The sequence below is a fragment of the Pseudopipra pipra genome, chromosome 6 (genome assembly GCF_036250125.1).
Source record: "Pseudopipra pipra isolate bDixPip1 chromosome 6, bDixPip1.hap1, whole genome shotgun sequence".
In the NCBI taxonomy this organism is placed as follows: Eukaryota; Metazoa; Chordata; class Aves; order Passeriformes; family Pipridae; genus Pseudopipra; species Pseudopipra pipra.
Window position 1 is genome coordinate 21,923,726 of NC_087554.1, and position 21,617 is coordinate 21,945,342.

The window sequence follows — 21,617 nt, forward strand, 5'->3', positions numbered from 1 at the left end:
AGGTGAAGGCAAATACTGCATGACTGAACCAGCCATTTAATGGCTCATTTCAAATCATAGTCATATCATGTAAGTATCAAATTTTACCTTGCTATTAACTTGAAAAAAGAAATTAGTGAATATATCTCATTTTATTTCATTTTATTATCAGACCACACTCTGATATTGAGGGATGTCTTGCAGCACTGGAAAGAGCTTAGAATTTCTGATGGGAATCATTTACTGTGATAAGCAATAACAGCAAGAACATTTGAGATGGAGCCAGTTTGGAATCAGCTCCAGAGAAATGCTGAGAAAGAATTTAAGTATGCATTTTAGGTCTATATGCCTCAATGGGTAATAAAAGTAAAACCAAACAAAACTAAACCACTCAACCAATCAATCAAAACCAACCAACCAAAAAAACAACCAAACAATCAAAAAAACCCCAAACAAAACCAAGAAAACTAAACCAAACAAACAAAAGGAAAAAAAAGAGAGAATCTGTAGTCTTGTTTGTCCACTGATGGGGAAGAATACCCATTCTTTGTAAGTGATGCAATCACAAACTCTAGGCTGGAAACCCAAGCCAAAGTTTTCAGCACCTTACATCATCCCCACCAAATATGAAATCCCTAACAAGTCACAGTCCTTACAGTGGAACGGGAGCCAGCTCCTTCTATAGCAACAGTGGTTTGACGTAATTGTATAAAACATGTACTTCTGTCAGTAACATACACTACAAAGATAACTAAGAGCAAATACTACGTAAGAAGGTGCCATCTTTATGTCATTGCTTGTCATCCCTTGCATGAGGTTCTGTCTGATGGGATCTTGGCTTCCATCTACTTGTGCCTAGTTAACTTGAACTGCTTAAAAACCTTTACGCATGGCTTCACATTCCTGCCATAAATCTCCTGGTAATATCAATATTGCATGTTTCATTCCTCCTGAGAATGATAGTGTTCCAAAGGAGAGCAGAGTCATAAGAGAAGAGCAGATGACACATTTTATGCACAGAAGGGTGGCATCTGAAACTAAGAAGGGCACTTATTAGTACTGTTTTCTATAACTGTGGGTCATAAATCCCTTGGAGGTTGTACAAAGGTTAAAAAAGAGAGCTATCAGTGACCAACAGCTCAGTTCCTGCAGGGCTGGGAAATAAGAGACACTATTTTTACTAACTCCAATTTCTACACTTCCCAGAAAGCTTCAAATTATCTTTAATTGCTGGAAACAGTTTAGCTCCTCCAAAATGAGAAAGTCAATAAGCACAGTTGTTTTTCACTCTCCTGTCCTGGGGGGGACTTGTTAATACTGACTGGTGGAGATCACTCCAAAACAGATGAGTTGAGACAGCCTTTACCTTTCAGAAAGTTAGCTAAATGTAATCACTAAAGTAAACGATCTGGGGAGAGATGGTAAGGAAATAGACCATTTTTTCACAACTCTTTTGGCAACTGTCTTTCTCAGGAAGATCCTGCCTCCTGTATCCCCAGGCATTTTTCCATTCCCTGAACATGCATTTGGTTGTGCTGGTACAATTCCACTCACTGCAGAGATTTCTGGGGAACCAGGTTATAACTTCCAGGTTAATAGCAAGCCTCCCTGTAAAGGCAGAATACTTTTAAAATAGGTCTTTCATAATGCAACCCCATAAACAGTCATAGGGCAAGCAACAGGGACAGAATAAACTTAAGAAAAATGAGCTGCTGTATCAGGACAGAGTGGAAATAGAGACAGGGGACACAAGGACAAGGCTAATTACTAACTAGAACACCAATCTGGAAGACAGAATGACGGAGGGTGTGTGAAAACCACTGTACGTATCTGGAGTACAGAAGGACAGGGTGAGTCAGCAACATAAGAAACAAAAAAAAACATGATTTGATGCAAACAAAATCAATGAGATGATGGCAGAATTGTTTCCAAGAAGAATTTTTTCAGTGTTTTCATGAGGTCTTTAAAAGAATTGAATATGATGAGGCTATTGAAGATTGCAAGGATTGAACTACAACACTAAGCGAATACAGAGGCATTGATTAAATGCAGAATAAGAGTACATCAAAGGAGACCAAAAACATTTCTTCAGAGTTGTGGGAGGAAAAAATTGGAAAGTTAATCAATTTTCTTTTAAAGTTATATAAACAATACCAAGATAAACCTAACCAAACCAAAGTCATATTATAAATGCATCCCTCTTTCTTTCAGAGAGAAACTGATTTATTCTACCTACTGCCGGATGAAAAAAATCAGGTTTAGGGATGAACCCTCCTTTCTCAGATGCACTGCTGAGCTCAACTCAATAGTCTGCTTCCCCTCCATGTACAGATCTCTGGCTGTTTATACAGGAATTTCTGAGTATGCACTGAAAAATATTAAAATTCCTAGTAATAATAAGAAAAAAATTATATTGTATCTGAAACACAAGAAATTTGTTTTAAATAAAAAAAAAAGGCAGTTCTTTCAGTTGCAAAAACAAGCATTCAAAAATTATCACAAAATCTCTTTGTCTGCAGTTCCTTTTTTAAGTTTTCCTGTGCAATGAATGAAGCAAGGTCTCAGTGGATGGTGAAGATAGGGAAAGGAATGATTAAAACATGATAGTGCACTTGAGGATAATATAATAATATTTATGTAGATGTATACAGTATAACCATTCTATCCCTCCCACATTTTACTGGAAATATAAAAAATTTTCTACCATAGCAATCCTTCAGATGAACTACACTCCTTTGGAAGAGGGGAAAAGAAGGGGGTGAAGAAATATGGCAAATTTGTTTTTCAGTAAGATTTCAAAGAAAATGAAGGAATTAAAAAGTAGAGGTGTTAATAGATTGTGCATGCATATTTGTATTGCAATTTTCATAGGAGTAACGCAGTAAAAATCGTTAAAATCATAAAAATATGATTAAAATGGGAATAAAATAATAAATCTAAGAAATTCCAAATTAATTTACCATTAACAGGTTTTACAGACCTCATAAATTTACTTTCTTTTTAGTGCTCATTTTAATCAATAAAGGTGTATATATAGAGAAGTATAAGGGTCAACACAGTTGTCTACTTATCCAGTTCAATATAATTCCTTAACTGCATTAAATTCATAGGCGTGACTAGGGAATACAAAGCCTCTTCAAGTGAAGAACATAGTGTATTATAATGAGACTGAATTTGTCCTTTTGATCTGCAAGGTACTGGAGATAATAACTGTGGTGTCTTTTGTATGACAGTGTGGCAGGCATGGTTCAGAGCACCACACATCAACGCTCTGAAACCTCCCTCTGAACCAACATAATTTACCTCTTTTTTTCCAAATAAAACTTAACTATTATAGCCAAGAAATAGCTCTTCTGCATTCTAAATCAGTCCTTCTTCTCTTTCATTTCACTTGTTTACAACACTTATGCTTTATCTGTAGTAATGTGCAAATCATCAAAATGCATACATACAAGTTCATCAACACTCAAAAATTTTCTGTCAAAGCTAGTATGAAAACGAAAATGAAAGAAACAAAAATTCAAGTATATATACCTTCATACAGCTGAATGGACAGGCAACCTGTTATAAAGGTAAAGCTCTAAAATCCCTCATGAAAGTCAGAGAGTATCTTTGCATCAGAATTAAGAGGTTTCAAATCAGGTTATATTTACAGAGGTCCTTTGTTTTATGAAAATGCTATTTTTTTCCTATTTCTCTTGTTTGTTCTATGATCACTTCAGAGATTAAAAGTAGAAAATGACTGGAAAACACACTGAAATCTTCTAAGACCAAAAATGGAGGCTTTATCCTTCACTATAAAGATATTAATAAAATTTTCTCATCTGGGTGATCCCTAATTTAGTTTTTACAAGTTCTTTGATTATACTACTAAGTTGAAAATAGAGGCATGAATAATGTGATATTCTATGAGAACCTAGAATACTTTTTTTAGGAAGTAGTTCAAAGCTTGATGGAATAAAGACTCCTTGTTATTTTATTCTGTAAACAGCATAGCTTACAGTTTTAATTCTGAAATTCTCATCAAACTCCACATTAAAATCTACTACAGGAAATCCTCTGTTCACACTTGGCTCAGAAAAATATGAAACTTTGGCAAATAAGTAATGTCTAATATTCCACACCCATAAATGAAGGAAGCTGAAGAACACATTCAGCAAAATGGAACTGAAGATGCTGTGGATGTAATCTACCTGGACTTCAGCAAAGCCTTTGACACTATCTCCCATCGCATACTCCTGAAAAAGCTGGCAGCTCATGGCTTGGACAGGGGTTAGGAACTGGCTGATGGCCGGGCCCAGAGAGTGGTGGTGAATGGTGCTGCATCCAGTTGGCAGCCGGTCACCAGTGGTGTCCCCCAGGGATCAGTGTTGGGCTCAATTCTATTTAATATCTTTATTGATGATTTAGATAAGTGGATTGAGTTCACCATCAGCAAATTTGCAGATGACACTAAATTGGGGGGAGTGTCAATCAGCTGAAAGGCAGGAGGGCTCTGCAGAGGGACCTGGACAGGCTAATTCCAATAGGATGAGGTTTAACAAGGCCAAGTGCCGGGTCCTGCACTTTGGCCACAACAACCCCATGCAGCGCTACAGGCTGGGCACAGAGTGGCTGGAGAGCAGCCAGGCAGAAAGGGACCTGGGGGTTTGGATTGACAGGAAGCTGAACAGGAGCCAGCAGTGTGCCCAGGTGGCCAAGAAGGCCAATGGCATCCTGGCCTTCCCTGGCCAGCAGGATCAGGGAAGTGATTCTTCCCCTGTACTTAGTGCTGGTGAGGCCACACCTCAAGTGCTGTGTCCAGTTCTGGGCCCCTCAGTTCAGGAAGGATATTGAGGTGCTGGAGCAGGTCCAGAGAAGAGCAACAAGGCTGGTGAAGGGACTTGAGCACAAGTCTTATGAGGAGAGTCTGAGGGAGCTGGAGCTGTTTAGCCTGGAGAAGAGGAAGCTCAGGGGAGACCTCAACACTCTCTACAACTCCCTGAAACGAGGTTGTAGCCAGGTGGGGGTTCTTCTCCCAGGCAACTATCAGTAAGACAAGAGGGCACAGTCTTAAGCTGTGCCAGGGGAGGTTTAGGTTGGATATTGGGAAGAAATTCTTTACAGAAAGGGTAATCAGGCATTGGAATGGGCTGCCCGGGGAAGTGGTGGATTCTCTGTCCCTGGAGGTTTTTAAGATGAGACTGGATGTGGCACTTAGTGCCATGGTCTAGTAACCACAGTTGCAGTGGATCAAGGGCTGGACTTGATGATCTCAGAAGACCCTTCCAACCCAGCTGATTCTATGATTCTATGCATGCCAAAAAGTTCAAGTAAAGCATTCCTAAATAGATTAGTTTTATATTTCTCACACATCAGATTAAATCCCATGAAAATCCAATTTCATTTTTCACCTTCTAAAACATTATTCATATTGTGTTTTTAATCAAGTAAAAATAGGAGATAAAAAAATCAAAAATAAAACTATCATAAATGGCTGTACATTTGGTTTACTCAGATTTTTTTATTAGTCCTCAGTTGTTATTTGTATCTCATCAGCATGTTATACTGGGACAGCGGAAAGGTCATTAAAAAACCATTTCTGGTGGCATTCTGTCTGAAGAAAAAAAAGAAGAAAAAAAGCCCCTCAGAATATTGCAGAAGAAAAAAAGCCCCTCAGAATATTGCAGAAGAAAAAAAGCCCCTCAGAATATTGCAGAAGAAAATACCAAGGAAGCCAAATTTCCCAAACATGGAGTTAAGAAAAGATGCAAATCATCATCATTTGACCTTGAATTACTGTTCAAGAGATTCATTAGCTAGCACTGTCTGGTCCCCTGACTCTGACACAGCAGAGGCACAGCAATGGTGTTATTGCTTTGCACAAATTCCTAAACACAGGATATACTTTTTACCCTTTTGTTGCTAATCATGTTAATAAGACTTTTGATTTAAGCAAATGAATAATCATTGACTTCACTCTGCATCCATCCAGGATGCATAAAGTTTATATGCAACTTGAATTTGTTATTACTAACACAAATCAATCCAATTTGGTGTGCAAGCCTCATTTTTCACTTTTTTCTTTTTGAAACTCCATTTTTAAATGATCAGCAATTCAGTATCAAGTGACAATTTCTACATATAGAGTACTTTTTAATATTGGTGATTTTAAATACAACTTTTAGCTGCAGTAAAGGAATGGATTATGGTGGCTTGCAGATTTGCCACCAGTGGATATTTGCCAACATTAATAATTATTGTGGAACTCAGCAACTAGTTGCAATGCTTAATATATACTTAGAAGTGACCAGGACAGGAGAAATAGGAAGATCTCTTACTTACAAATCAAAGCCTAGAGGAAACTGTATGGTGCCAAAACATTAGTATTCCTAGAAAAACTAAATAGAGATATTTGTGCAACTGGACAATATTGTCTAGTTTAGCTATTAACCCCTTGCTATAAAAACTGCTGCTTTGTTTTTAAGACAGTGTAAGGACTGAAGAGATGACTGTTCCAGCCTCTGTCTATGTAACTCCTATGACTAAGACAGCTTTTCTCGGTTTAGACATTTTAAGATAATTTTCAATTCTACTATCTCAAATCCTCAAAGAACTATAAAGATATGCAATAATGAATATAAATAGACTAAGTGGAGCTTTCTTTGATGAAAATGGCTCAGATTTCCAGATCAAAGACAGTAAGAAAGAGGTTCTACCCCCTAACTTTCTTAATGCTTCATCTCTGTCTTTGTAAAATTGGAGTAATGATCAAACAACAGAAGTTGCAAAGATAAAGAAATTACCTACTAAATTTCACTTCTACAGCTTCTAAACATAAAATCTTGCTAAAGAAATACATTTTGTATACATGTAAAATTCAGAAAAGTTGAGGACTTCTGTGCTGCTTGGTTCTTTAATACATTAGCCAATGTGCTGCTATTTTCATTCTGATGTACTGTATTTTTCTTATTGATCAGAGGCTCACTGTGTTTAGTGTTACTTTATGCAATTAAAGGAGTGAATGACTGTGGGCTCTTGTAATAACCCCAGTAGAAAAAAGAAAAAAGTCATAGCTATAAATCAAGAGGATTAAATGAAGATATTGTAGCATCTGAATGATACAGAGCTCTCTTTTATTCTGTGCTCATATAGCTCTTTTCATAAACTATGAAAGGCATTGCCATAACATAAAAACGTTAGAAAACTATTGGAAATAATATTATGACAATATATAACAGCCTACTTGGCCAAGATAAACAAATGCTGTAATATATCAGAAATATATTCACAGTTTAGTTCACCTCTGTTAGCTACTATGGTCCATGTTGTATAAAATCAGCCTTGCATGTACTGCTCATTTGCTTTATATAAAAAGTGCAGGGATTACTCCCAAAATAATTTTTATTTCATTTTAAGTCAGTTCAAACATCTGTATGACCAAAATGAACAATGACTTACTGGATTAAAGTAATCTTCAGCCTGAAGAGGCACAGAAAATCCAGGTCTGCCTGGTGATGTGGGCTAACTTTGCCATCTGTTTCTAAGCAGGAAGAACAGAGGACTGTTCTGCCAGAGGGAATTCCTTCCCAAAAGCTGTTATTTGGCATTCACAGTTCCCATAATGATGCTTAACAGAGCAGGAGGAAGCACTCTCAGCACTTGTGTCTCAAGGTGCGCTCCATTTCCACTACCCGCATACATATTCTTCTGACTTTTTACCTCTAGCATTGTAGACAGCCCTACTGTTTCCCCATGATGCATCTTGCTCCCCAACGCAAGGCAGGTTTCAATACAAAAGAGAGTTATACCTATCAAAACTTGAAATTAAGGTTTTACAAAATGCAAGCAAACAGAGCATTGTAAGAAAAAAAATAAAACCCAAACAAACCCTATAAAATATTGTTCTAATTACACATACGTTTCATTCACTCCCTCATGCAAATTTCCTTCAACGTGCTCTTGCTCAAAGGCCACATAGACATGAATTCAGCCCTTTCCCCTCATTTCATGAGGATCCATAAGAATAACTTCCATTTCCAGCTATTTGATAGGGGTTTAAATATCCTGGGGAGTTCTAGCTGCAGTCAGACACCTTGTATATGTAAGCTGTATTAATTTTGCTTCTGCAGTAATCATATTGCCTAATCCAGACTGGTCAATCTTCAGTTCTTACAGATTTCAATAACTTCATGATAAATGTTATACCAGACATTGGCTATAAATAAAATTTGCTATGCATCTGATTTCTGGTATATTTACTTTTCACAGAGACCTCACCCTCTATGACAGATACAAATGTCACCTCAATAAAAACTGGTTTGCTTGCTTGATGTATCTAGGAGTAAATTCTTTCCCTTCCCTTTACCGTGTTTTAACATGTTCTCTTTTGCCAGAAGAAATTTAAAGTAGTTTGGAGCCGATTTTTTTTTATCTATCAATTTTATGTTGCCAAATCAATAACTCATCATTTGCAATTCCCTAAGATGTCAAGGGAATTAATGAAAAAAAATTACTATTTGGTCAGATCAACTCTTCTATTCCTAGTTTTATTCTACTGTAGTCAAAGCAAAATTTCCACTAAAGGAAGTGTTAAAAATTGCAGGACATGATCCTGGAACAGTACAGGGACCAGAACACTCAGAGGAAGGTGATTGAACATCCAGTCTTACAAAGGGTAAATACCAGAAACTGTTCTTGTTCAGTATCAGTTGACCAGTTTTCTGCCACCTGTCATAACAACTTGAGGAATTAAATGGGAAATCATAATTTACCATAATAAGAGGAGCATAATTGGAAAGAAATTAAATAATAATAGGGAAAAAAAAAAAAGAAAAAATGGCAGATGAACAAAGACCAACCTACTGAGAGGAATAAAAGAAAGAAGTAAATCGAAAACTGAATCACTGGCATTCTGACACGCTAAGAGGACCAGCTTTTTGATCAGTTTTTATGAAGGCAAAATTTCACATAGTAAGTTTAAACAAAAAGAATATAAAACATACCAAATGTATTATATACAGTGTTATCAGGTGCTGGAGAGAGAAACTTAAATTGCATTCAGCAATGCAGGTGAAGGCTGCCTGCATGATTTACCTAATACATGTGACTAAGAGTGTTGTCCAGATGCTCCTTGAACTCTGCCAGGCTTAGTGCCATGATCACTTCCCTGAGGAGCCTCTTCCAGTGACCAATCACCCACTCAGTGAGAACCCCCAATTTGAACTTCCCCTGGTGCAGCTTCATGCCATTTCCTTATGTCCTGTTGCTGATCACCAGAGAGAGGAGATCAGCACCTTCTCCTTTGCAGCCCTTATTGAAGATGCTGTAGACTGAGATGGGGTCACCCCTCAGACTACTGTTCTCCAAGATGAGCAAACCAAGTGACCCTAGATGCTCCTCATAAGTCTTGCCCTCAAGACCTTTAACCATGTTGGTCACTCTCCTCTGAACACAGTCTAATAGGTAGATGTACTTCTTTATGTTGAGGTCCCCAAAACTGCAACCAGTACTCAGGGTGGGGCTGCACCAGTGCATTGTAGAGTGGGACAATCATCTCCCTCAACCAACCATCAATGCTGTGCCCGATGCACTCTAGGACACAGTTGGCCTTTCTGGCTGCCTGACTCATGTTGATCTTGCCATCAACCCAGTTCCCCAGATCTCATTCTGCAGGGCTGCTTTCCAGACTCTCTTCCTCTGATTTGTACATATAAGCATATTATCGTGTCCCAGGTGGAGAATCCTGCACTTGCTCTTGTTAAATTTCATGACTGGTGATTGTTCAGGTCTCTAGTCTATCCAGATCTCACTGTAAAGCCTCTCTACTCTACATTTAATATAATCCTTTGAGCCCAACACAGCAGCCAATTGTTCACCCAGTATATTATAGACTTGTTCACCCAGTGTATATATAGCTGTGTCCTGGACATTTTGTCCAGAAGGATACTGTGAGAGAGAGTATCAAAAACTTTGCTAAAATCCCAAACTACCACATCTACTGGCTATCCTTGGTCAACTAGACAGGCAACCCTTTCATAAAAGGAAATTAAGTTAATTAGGAAGGACTTTTCCCTCATGAACCCATGCTGGCTGTGACCAATGAATGTGCGATCTCTCAGGGTTTTTTCAATAACTCCCAGAATAACCTTCTCCATAATTTTACCAGGCACTGAAGTAAGAACGACAGTCCTGTAATTACCAGTCTTTCTTCATACTATTTTGAAAATTGGGACATTTGCCAGATTCCATTCAACTGAGACCCCTCCAGACTCCCAAGACCATTGAAAAATAATGGATAGAGGCCCCACGGTAACATTGGCCAGCTCTTTCAGTATCCTGGGATGAATCTCATTGGGCTTCATAAATTTATGTGCATCTAACTGGAGCAGCAAGTTAAGGGTCAGCTGGGAGTTTATCACCCCTCCAGTCACAGTCTTCCAACATAGATCTCTGGGTGTTCCAGGGCCCATTATTAGTGTCAAATAATAAGACAAAGAAGGCCTTCTGCTTTTTCTTCATCCTTATTTGTGAGATGACTACTGACCTCATCAGGTAATGGATCAATGTTATCCCATATCCTCCTTATGCTGCTAACATATTTTTGTTGTTGTAGACAGTGCTGGCCAGCTTGAACTCTAATCGAGTTTTGGCTGCACTAATTTTCACCCTACTGTGCCAAACAGCATATTTGTAGTCCTTCCCTGTCACTTGTCCTTGCTGCCAATCTCCATACGCTTTCCTTTTCTACCCAACTTTTGGAAGATCCCTGCTCAGCCAAGCTAATCTTCTGCCCTGCTCACTATATTTCTGACACTTTGGAGTTGCCTGCTCCTATGCTCTTAAGAGATGGCTCTTAAAAAATGACCAGTATTAATGGACACCAGCACCTACAAAAGCAGACTTTCAGGGTGCCTTACCAACTAATCGCTTCAGCAGCCCACAGTCAGCTCTCCTCATATACAGGGCTGAAGATTTGCTGGCAGTTTTTCTCCTGATACCAATGATTTGAAACTCAACTACCTCATGGTCACTGTGACCAAGACAGTTACCAATCATCACTTCTCTCATGAGTTCATCTCTGTTTACAAACAACAAATCTAGCAGGGTAGCTTTCCTAGTTGTCTTCCTTTGTACTTGCACCAAGAAATTCTCTTCAATGTGCTCCACAAATTTTCTGGACCTGTTTGTATCCACTCTATAATATTTCCAGTTGATGACTGGAAGGTTAAAATTACCCATAAGGACAAGGGCAATTGATCAATTCCTTGTAAAATAGCTCATTTGTGATGTTGTCCTGGTTGATAGGAGACACCCAAAACAATATCTCTTTATTTGCTTTCCCCTTCATCTTTACTCAGAGGCTCTCAACCATGTTGCTGTGAACTGTATCACACAATCCAACCCCTCCCTTATATGCAGTGCCACATCTCCACCTCATCTGCTTTGCCTTTCCTCCTGAAGAGCCTATAACTGTCCATCATGACACACTAGTCACAGGACTCATCCCAACAGATTTTGCTTATGCCAATGATATTGCAGCTCTGGGACTGAGGTAAAGCTTCTAGCTCCTCTTGTTTATTTTTTGTACTGAAAGCCAATACAAAGTCTGTGGCCAGATTTTTTAGTGGGGGGTGCTACAGAGGTGGCTTCTGTGAGAAGCTGCAAGAAGCTTCTTGCATGTCTGCAGAGCCAATACCAACCAGCTCCAGGATGGACTTGCTGCTGTCCAAGGCTGGGTCAATCAGCAATGGTGGTAATGACTCTGTGATACCATATTTAAGAAGGAAAAAAGTTATCGTACAGATGTAATTGCAGCCAGAGAAGAGCCTGTGGAGGACCACAGGGATGCATATATCCACTTGCAGCTCATGGAAGAGACCCACACTGGAGCAAGTGGATGCCCAAAAGAGGGCTGTGAACCCATGGGAAACATGCTGGAGCAGGCTCCTGGCAGGAACTTGCAGACCCATGGAGAGAGGAGCCCATGCTGGAGCAGGCAGGACTTGTGAGCCTGTGGGGGACCCACGTTGGAGCAGGCTGTGCCAGATGGACTACACCCTGTGGAAGAATGACTCATGTTGCAGCAGTTCATGGAGAACTGTTGCCAGTAGTATGGACTCACACTGGAGAAATTAATGAAGGACTGTCTCCTGTGGGTGAGATACCATGCTGGAGCAGGGGAAGGACTCCTCTCCCTGAGTAGTGGCAGGAACAACGTGTGATGAACTGACCATCACCATCACTTCCCATCTCCCTGTGCTGCTGGCAGGGATGTAGTAGAGCTCAGGAAGGAGGGGGGTAGGGGGAATGTCCTTTTAAGATTTATGTTACTTCTCATTATCTCGCTCTGAATTTTTTAGTGATACAGTCAATTGATATCCCCAACTGGAGTCTGTTTTGCCTGTGATGGTATATGGTGAGTGATCTCTGGCACACTGTCCCACACATATTGGCATGCCACCCCCAGGCTTTTCTCTAGTGAGCTTCCTTTCATCCCTTTCCCCCTTCAAATCTAGTTTAAAGCTCTTTCTATGAGACCTGTTGACTCCCACACAAAGATCCTTTTCCCCCTTTGAGACAGAATTATCACTAAAGCATCAGCAAAGGAACATTACAGAAGTTCCATGAGAGTCTACCAATATTATAGGTAGAAAATGTACCTGAGAAGACACATGAAAGACAGGTAGGGACTGATGCCAGATCCTCAAAACAGTTCCAACCATAAGGAAGCTTTTCTTGTCTTTTGTTTCCAGTAAATTATCTAAAATCAATTGATGCAATTTTTTGTAAAGTCTAGTGGGCCCTCATTAAAAAAAACCATGCAAACTCATTTCTTCTAGATAATAAAAAATCAAATTAAGCTAGTTCAAATTGATTAGCAACAATTTTGAGTGGAAGATTCTTGAAAAGCATATAATAAGATAAAAAATATCACCATTTGTAAAAGTGCAGAAGGCAAGACCTATGTTTACTCTCACTTTCCTGTATCAAACCTTTCTTCTATCACAAATCCATTTATAACTTCACCCAACTAATAAAGTAGTTTCTGTTCTTTTCAGAGGGGAAGGCTTCAGACTTTCTACCACAGCTACAGGTTATACATAACTCTCAGTGTGTTACATGAGTACAGATTGGTCAGTATTCTGGTAGCTGCCAAGCCTAGCAAGGTATGGTGAAGTATGGAAATAATTTGTGAATTGCCTCAGTGGATTCTCTGAATGGTTTTAATTAATGAATGTCAGGGAGCTGGAGGGAGCTCACCAGCAAAAAAAAAAGGAAGGTATGTCCCAGACACATTTGAAAGCCTAACCTAGTACTCAGCCAGCCAAAACATCTATACTCCTGAGCAAAGAGAAAACCTTTCCTCGCTAAATGATTTTTTGTGCTTTTTCGGTGCCTCATGAGATATGGGAATAGATTCTTATGAAAACTTCTGCATCAAAAATCCCATTGTATTTTCTACCACTGTGATTTTCCATTGTTATATTTCTTACACACTGGATACATTAAGGCACATTAATAAAGGAAAGCAGCAAGTCAGCCTGTCAGATATTTCAAAATGGGCCATGGGAAATGATTGGTTTAGGATGAGTGGACAAAATCAGTTTGTCCAGCAAACTTAATTTTAGCTGAGAACCAAGAAATGTGTGTACAACATGAACATATCATAAATTAGCTGGGCTCAAAAATACACCATATAGCTGGGCTTTTGGGACAGCAGAGAAACTTAAGTGTTCTGGTGCTTCATGGCCAAACTCTACCTTTTAACATGAAGGAAGAAGCACTACAGTTACTCTGATGGTTGACAGATCTTTACTTTGCACATTTTCTCGGAATTCTGAAATGCTAGCAACAGAAACATCCATATTTAAGGCTTCAGGGGAGAAAAAGAGTTTCCACAAACACAACACTAAACCTGGAAGGTGAGATTGAAAGAACCCAATAAAACAAGATTACGTACATTTAAAAATAAAACTATTAACTCTCCCTGTGAAGCAACATTTTACTATGCTAAACTGTTAAATGGCTGATAAACTGTCATTTCCAGGAGTTTTAATTCCTATAAGGGATTTCTTGGAAAGTTACTGTAAACTTGTGATTTGTGTTCTCTAACAGTTCCACAGGCAGACAAGAAAAACTCTCTAAGATATAGTGTCCAAATTCTCCCTCACACATGAATGGGAACTGAAACTCAGCACAGTTTAAGAAGCTTTGGAAGATATTCAGAAGACTTCGTATGAGCACACAGACAACAGCAAAGGTTTGTGCTCGCCTTATCTACCAGTGCATTTCAGCACATCTGTGGAGCCTGAAAAGCCGACTGCATGACAACGTCCTAGCATGAATTACCTTTTCAGTAGGTTTACCGTCTTGAGAGGTGATGTTTCTCCTCGATTCCCAAACTACCCCTGGACCTTCTCATCCTACTAGCCCATTGGAGACTGTTCCACAGAGCTGCCTGGACCCCCCCACAGCATCCACCCTGCGGAAGAAACACATATTGAAAAACTGTGATGCAGCAGTTAAATCTTCTTAAGACATATATTGAAGACATTGGGAGAGAATAACTCAGGTAGACTAAAACATGATCTAAAGCTGTCATTACAGTATCTGAGAAGGGAGGAGAATTGTAGGATTACAGTGCCCCCTCAGTGTAATTGTATGTATGATAGAGCTACTGAAGGCACAGTTAATTGCAAGAAGACTTTAAGGCACAAACATAAACAGAGATTTCAAAGGCAATTAGTCAATAATGTGATCACCTAATCTTACAGATAACAACCTTGCCTATTAGAAATGCATTATTTTTGCATGCTTAGCAGTAATAGGAAGGGGGTAGTTACCACTATATCTCTGTAATGAGTAGCTTTATCATAGATCCATGCAGGGCATGGTGGTAGAAATTAGGTGTTTTCCTGTCATTAGTGACAGTGAAACATATCTGAGTATATCTCTTGATGGCAAGATACGCCTTCCAGCACTGGAAACTTCCTTCATCTAGAGTCTTACATGCACATCATGGTAAAAATTTAAATTGGACAGAAGTTTAAAAATTAATTGCTCTGCTAAATAATTTTGAAGTTATAGCCTGGATATAATGCACCAAATTTCTGATTCAATCAACAAATAAATAAAGATTAGAAATAATAATGGTATCTAATATTTCATAGCTTGAAAACACTGATAGGAATGAGATATGAAACTGGTCTTTTGTTTCAAATATTTTAAAAACACTGCTCATTTACTAAAGAAAAAAAAAATCTACTGTCTCTTGTTTATGACAAGAGAAAATTGAGCAAATCATGACTTCAGATAACCCATAAGTCACTGACTTTGTTTTTCAAAGACCTGCTTGCTTTTTATTCTTTTGGCCTTGGCTGCCTAGCAACCTTCACAGAGCTTTCTTAGTCTATACTAATTCTGGAGAGTTTTCATTTATATATTTATTTATGAGAATGTCTATAAGGAGGATACAGAAACAAAGAGCTGTTTGTTCCTTCCTTCTAACACTGAATTCCAAACATGTCACCTCAGTGTCTCAGTGAAGGACACAGTCCTTGGTTTTAAAAAGAGAGGTATCTACCTTGATATTGCTTGGAAACTAAGCAAATCCCAGTTTCCAGTAGACAAAAGCTTAGTCTGCGTCAGAAGCTACTGATGTAATAGGCACTAATAATTTCTCTCCCTCACTGTTGATTTGATTCATTGATAAGCTTTTTCACACTGAAATACTAGGTGCCTGTGTAAGATTACTGTTCTCATGCAGACTGGAGCTTTTATGTAATATGAAGACAGAGTTTGTGCTACTGTACTGGGTCACCAACAGTTCCTGTATCAACCAAGCACTGGCGGGAAATGGAAATTAAAGCTGATCTGCTGTGTCCATGACTCAAAGCAGGACAATCTGGAAGTTGTGCAGGGGACTGCTTATTATAATAAGTAGTTTGAAACTGGATATGGGCTATCTGTCCCTTAACCAGCCATTAGGTTTTCACAGAAAAGCCTATTTCCTCAGGTTTGTTTGGGGGATTTTTGGGTTTTGGTTGGTTTTTATTTGTTGTTGGGTTTTATTGGTGTGTGTGTGTTTTTTGTTTGTTTTGGTTGTTTTTGTTTTCCTTCATTAATAGTGCAAAATTGAGGATGCCACCGAAAATATCCCTATGCTACATTAAAAAAATACTTATTTTCTTGCCAATTCTATTCAAACAGCACTTTGCAAATATTTTATGCTCTGATCAACACAGTCATCTCCTACAATCAGAAAAAAAGGGGAAAAAAAAAAAAGAGAGAGAGAAAAAGATGGTCAAATATGTGCCCTGAAGAGCCTAACAGGTTCTTTCAAATGTAGTGGTAAAGGTAGGCCAAATATTCATAGCTTGTAGTCACATGATGGTGGTGTGGATTTTATGTCTCATTATTTCTAACCCTGAACTCAGATGGAAAAGTTTGCATTTACTTTCGGATCAAACAGAAGCCTGAAAAATAAAAGACCAATATGTCTTGAGATATCTCAATATGCCTTAATCACTTCATTACATTTTTTTCTGATTAAGCTAACCTGAAGCTGTGTTTTGCCATTAAGAGACATAAAGAGAATCTGTGACAGAACATGAACCTGGAACCTGGAACCAGATCTTCTAACTTCCACTCTCAATTTCTTACTAACAGAGACATATACATAAAAATTAAGTTGTTTTAAACATGACAACACTTGTAGGATTATGGAAGCATTTGTAAATCTTGGTGTTTACGTATATGCAGGTATCAATAATAATTTACTCCAAATTTAATAGTAGGAAATAAGTATATTTAAAAAATCTCCTCAATACTGTAACAGGTAACAAACATAGATGTTGAGTGGTATATCAGTGTCCAGTGAAATAAAACAGAAGAAAAACATGAATCATAGAAATTATTCAAAAATAAGCTGCTGGTTAAAACAGCATCATTTTTTTACAGCTACTTATGAACAGTGAAAATATCCATGGAAACTAAAATGTGCAAAATTATTCAATAAACAGGAGGGAGAAAGTTACTGGAAGTAAACAGAGATCTGGGATTTCTTTTTCTATTTGTGGGCTCATGATAAACAATTTTCTAAGTTCCTTTCCCTCTGTCGCTCTAAACAGTAATACAAGTTTGTAGTTCCCAGCAGACATCTCGATTTCTACTCCTCAGAGTTATTGTAATACAAATAAATTCCAAATGTAATCCAAAATTAAGTAGTTGCTTATTGAGAATGAGTTTCCACACATATGTTAATTTTTCACAGCCTATGATTATTGCAACAAAACTTGAGATTGTGGTGTTTCTTCCCCTTGCTAAGTATGAACATAATTTCATATGCTTTTAAATGTTAAGTAAAACTTTCTAAAATAAACCTAATGAAGAGTACTAGAACCATGGACTTACATATCTGTTTTCTCACTTACTTTTGTGAGAAGTCTGTTTTTAATAAGTTGAAGGACATGTAAATAGACAACACAGAGAATAATCTTCTTCCATGCACTTTTATAAAAAGTTGTTATATTAGGATTTTCTACAGAATGAATAAAATTTAACTGTGTCAAAGCAGCTAGCAAAGGAGATTCAACCAGAGAAAATGAAGTCTCTCAAGATACATGGAAAAATAAGTTGCAAGCGGTCCCATCCTAAATTCAAATACTAAAATTAGGTACTTAATCTACTACATTTAGACTAGAAAATCTCCTCTGCCATGCACTTATGTTCATAAAAGAAGAGCTATACAAAAAAGACTAATTTTGCCTATCTTTCTTCCTTCCTCCCTCTGTTTGTCAAAAGAGAGAGATGCAAAATGCCTTAGTTTTCTGGATAGGGACTATAGCAAAATGAAATATTAAAGAAGGATTGGGAAAAGGTCATGACATAGAAAATAAAGTTTTAGTTGGAAAAAGAGTAAAAGAAAATTATCATCAATATAAAAGTATAATCTTTGCTTGAATATCTAACTCACCAAGGAGAATTGCAAGAAATCTTTTGAAAGCAATCAATATTCCAGTGCTCAGCTCCTCATTTCAACTGCACTGATTTTACTTCAGACTTACGCCAGTAAATGTTCAAAATTTGGTCTAAAATCTTTAAATATTTTCTAAAAATTTATTAGGGCAATAAGTAAGAAAAACTCACTGAAGTTATGATCAGGCTTCAGTAACTGCTTTCAAAGTAGTTATATTTTTATAGATTGCAAAGAGATGAAAAGAGCTGCAGTAAAAGGAAGATTTATTAAAGAAAAACAAAACACAGTAGCATATGCTACGATAACATAGTGAAGAAAATAAATAGGCAGGTGAGAACAAACAACTACACAGTTCCTATTATTTTTAATAAATATCACTAACAGGGTAGTATTCAAATGACAAAAGAAAGGAGGTTGTTATACTTATTTACTGCTGGCTACTACTCAGTTGTCTTTCCAGAAGAACACAGTTTTCTTGTAGATTCAATATCTTATCTGCCTGATCCTGAAATCTTGGGTATTTTAGGATATGTGAAATAGCATTAGATTCTGTTATTTATGAATCTGAATCACTTGCAAGCTGCTAGTGAAAATGTGTGTGAGCTCTGGGTATTTACATGTTAGATAACAAGCAAGAGTAAAGTTAATAAAACAGGAAAATCATAGTGTGATATGCCCACATAAGAATTTCGACAGAGGGTACACAGAGAAAATACTACTCAAGACAGTTCCTTAAAGAAAGGTATTTGATACAAATTCATTACTACCAGTAAATATGAGGAAGTTAAGTTAAATCTCACCTCTGAATAACTGCTGACTCACTGTGCAGTAAAACTAGCTACTGGTGATTTCTTGGTGATTTGAAAAGGTATTCTTATTGGGGTTTATTCCCTTCAGTTTTTGACGTATTCTACTGTTTCAGAGATCTCTTTTATTTTATGTGCTTATCAGAATAGAACTTTTTTACACTTCAGAAATGCCCAAAACCCCATAAACCTTGATTATTTCTTGTGAAGGTTGTAACTACATTTTTTCCTGATCTTTTAGCTTCATTAAATCTTGAGTAAGGATTATTCTCCTGCATAAGACCTATAATTTCTGTGTATACTGCACTTTTCATTTTTCTTCTTTCAAGAATGCCAGGTAAAAGCAAAACGAAGAAGAGTTGCATGTCTGGTATGCTAATATTTTTATACTTCTGCATTTGAGTTAAACAGATGGGGATTAGGCAATTCTGCACGGCTATCTCTCCAAAACAAGTTGAGATAAGATATAAATTCTAAATTCTAAAACAATTTTCTCACCTTTTCCATGTGATCTTCTGCAGCAAAACTATTCACTCATATAATATTGATTGGAAATGTTTTTGTACATCTAATCAATAAGCGAGTTAATACGTGTTAAACCAATCTTCTAGACTATTTGTCTTGCTCAGTCTAACTCATACTAAGTGGTGAGTGATTCATTTCAGAGCAGCAGTATAGACTGAAAGGCAGACTGGGGTCTTTTTAATGTGAGTGTCTGTGTGTGTTTATAAATACAAAATGTCATTAAAAATGTTTTTCCCCAACAGTATTCTTCCCCATTTTAAGATCCGTTCTATTGACTAGTAATAATAGTCTCCAGATACTTGTCTGAAAAACGGTTGTTTAATTTATTTTTTACTATGAAAGATTTGACCTGTTTTGTTCATCTATAAATACACATTTTTGTGCTGTAGACACAAATATGCATTTGTGTTAGCTTTCATTCCTGCTGTGTTTGTACAACACAGTGTGATATTCATAAACAGAAAGGAGATTGAAGTGAAGAACATTTGATAGTGTCACCTAGCATTTTAAACACAGCAAAATAAATAAATTAGTGCCCACTTCATCAACTGCTAAATTCAGTGTGGCTGAAATGAAACAGAGTGGGCCAGAGAGAAAAAAATTAATCTTATGTGAAAAAACAACTCATTGTCAACAAAGCAATAGAATGCTATAGAATTCAGTGCTACTGAATTCTACTGAATTCTTAGTTTTAAACTTATTTCACCCTCCCTACTAGGATATCTGAAGTAACTCTAGTTTGGCAATAATTATAAGGCATTTTGCCATACCATAATGTAAGATCGTCAAAGAGTCTGCAAGGATCATTATCTCTACAAAAAAGGAAGATTACGGTCTTAAAAGATTGAAAGTCACAGAAAAATTCAGAAAGCAATTTTGAGTTAGAGGCCTTTTTTGATTACAGAAAGTAATTTTTTTTTTTTTTAAAGCAGCTAAAACCATTGGCTTTTCTTTTCAAAACTAAAACTAAAACTAAAATTCTCTTAATTATTATTAACTATTATCATTATCATTATTCCTTTTTCCTATGAAATACTGTTCCCCTGATGGTGTATATGTTGCTGAGCTCATAATTTTAGGAATCTTTTACCTACTCAATACCCAGTTGCTGGAGTTTTCAACCAGTAATTATAGGGGAATTTATGAAAATCAGCTTCAAAAACAAAGCACTGAAGACAAGGGGCTGGCACTAGGTGACCTTTAAGGTCCCTTCTGATCCAAACTATTCTATAATTCTGTCATATGAAAGGAGTTACATGATGCTTCTACTCACTAGTTTAATTGGACAAAAGTCAGAGAGCTTCTAAATACAGAAAGTTTCAAATATATTAATAACACGAAAGACCTACTCCATTATTTAATCTATTTTCTGCCCTTTGTACCATCAAGGTATTGCAAAAGAAGGTAACACCACTTGCTGGTGTTATACATGGGAAAAAAAAATCCCTGATGTATCAAAAAGAAAGATTTTCAAAGATGTCTGCTTTGTGACCGAAGAATTTCTTTCATAAGTTTCTGAAGTATATGATTTGTCTTATACTAATGAAGAATATGATTTGTTTTATAGTATATGTGCATAGTCACATAGCATTGTTGAGGTGAATATAAGGTGGAGACTGACAAGCAGGGACTAAAGCATAGCTAATATTATTCCCTGCAACATATTGAATAGAAATTGCTGAGGCTTGCATTACTGGAAGGTGATATGCAGTGCTACTTGCAAATGAACAGGAAAAAATACCAAAATTGTTATTGAAAACCGAAAAAAAATCCCACAAAACAATCAGTGTAAAGAGATTACATTACATTACATTAGAGATTAAAGACTGAAAGATTTTGAGTGCTATTACAACAGTGCAGTCAACTAGCATACTGCAAAGCAGTTAAAAATATCAGTTGCTTTCCCATCTGCAAATTGTTCATAAAATAATGATGCATTTCCCTGTTAATAATGATGTTTTTGACAAATTTCCAAAAATAAATATAGCTAAAACCAATGAAAACCTATAAATCAACAGATTGATTATGTGTGATTGGTCATATAGGTCATATAGTACAATGTTGATGGTTCGGACTGCATGATCCAACTTTAACAGATGGAAACAAGCAGGAGAGTCTCTGAACATCACTGAGAAAAGAAACTGTGGCTTTAGACATGAAAAGGACATAAAAATCCTTTTATCTCCTTTTAAAAGAAGATTATTTGGAAATTACCTCCAATTTAAAACTAATTCTTTTCCCTCCAAAAAGGAATAGTTACCACATCTCTACCAGGAACATTTTTCTTCCTGTTACACTGATTACCATGATGTGAAAAATGTTATCAGTTCCAGCTTAACATCCCAGTT

General features: G+C 37.2%; 1 protein-coding gene across 14 annotated transcripts in view; it reads right to left on the bottom strand.

Moving 5' to 3' along the window:
- LRRC4C (leucine rich repeat containing 4C) overlaps positions 1-21,617 on the bottom strand; it is a 487,665-nt gene that overhangs the window by 43,217 nt on the left and 422,831 nt on the right. For 12 of the 14 annotated variants that reach the window (XR_010431243.1, XM_064657787.1, XM_064657791.1 and 9 more), the window contains one exon: positions 14,311-14,443. The exons of the other annotated variants lie outside the window; for them this stretch is intronic. The gene's annotated coding sequence lies outside the window, so the exon portion shown is untranslated. The remainder of the gene's footprint in view (positions 1-14,310; positions 14,444-21,617) is intronic. 14 annotated transcript variants of the gene reach the window in all.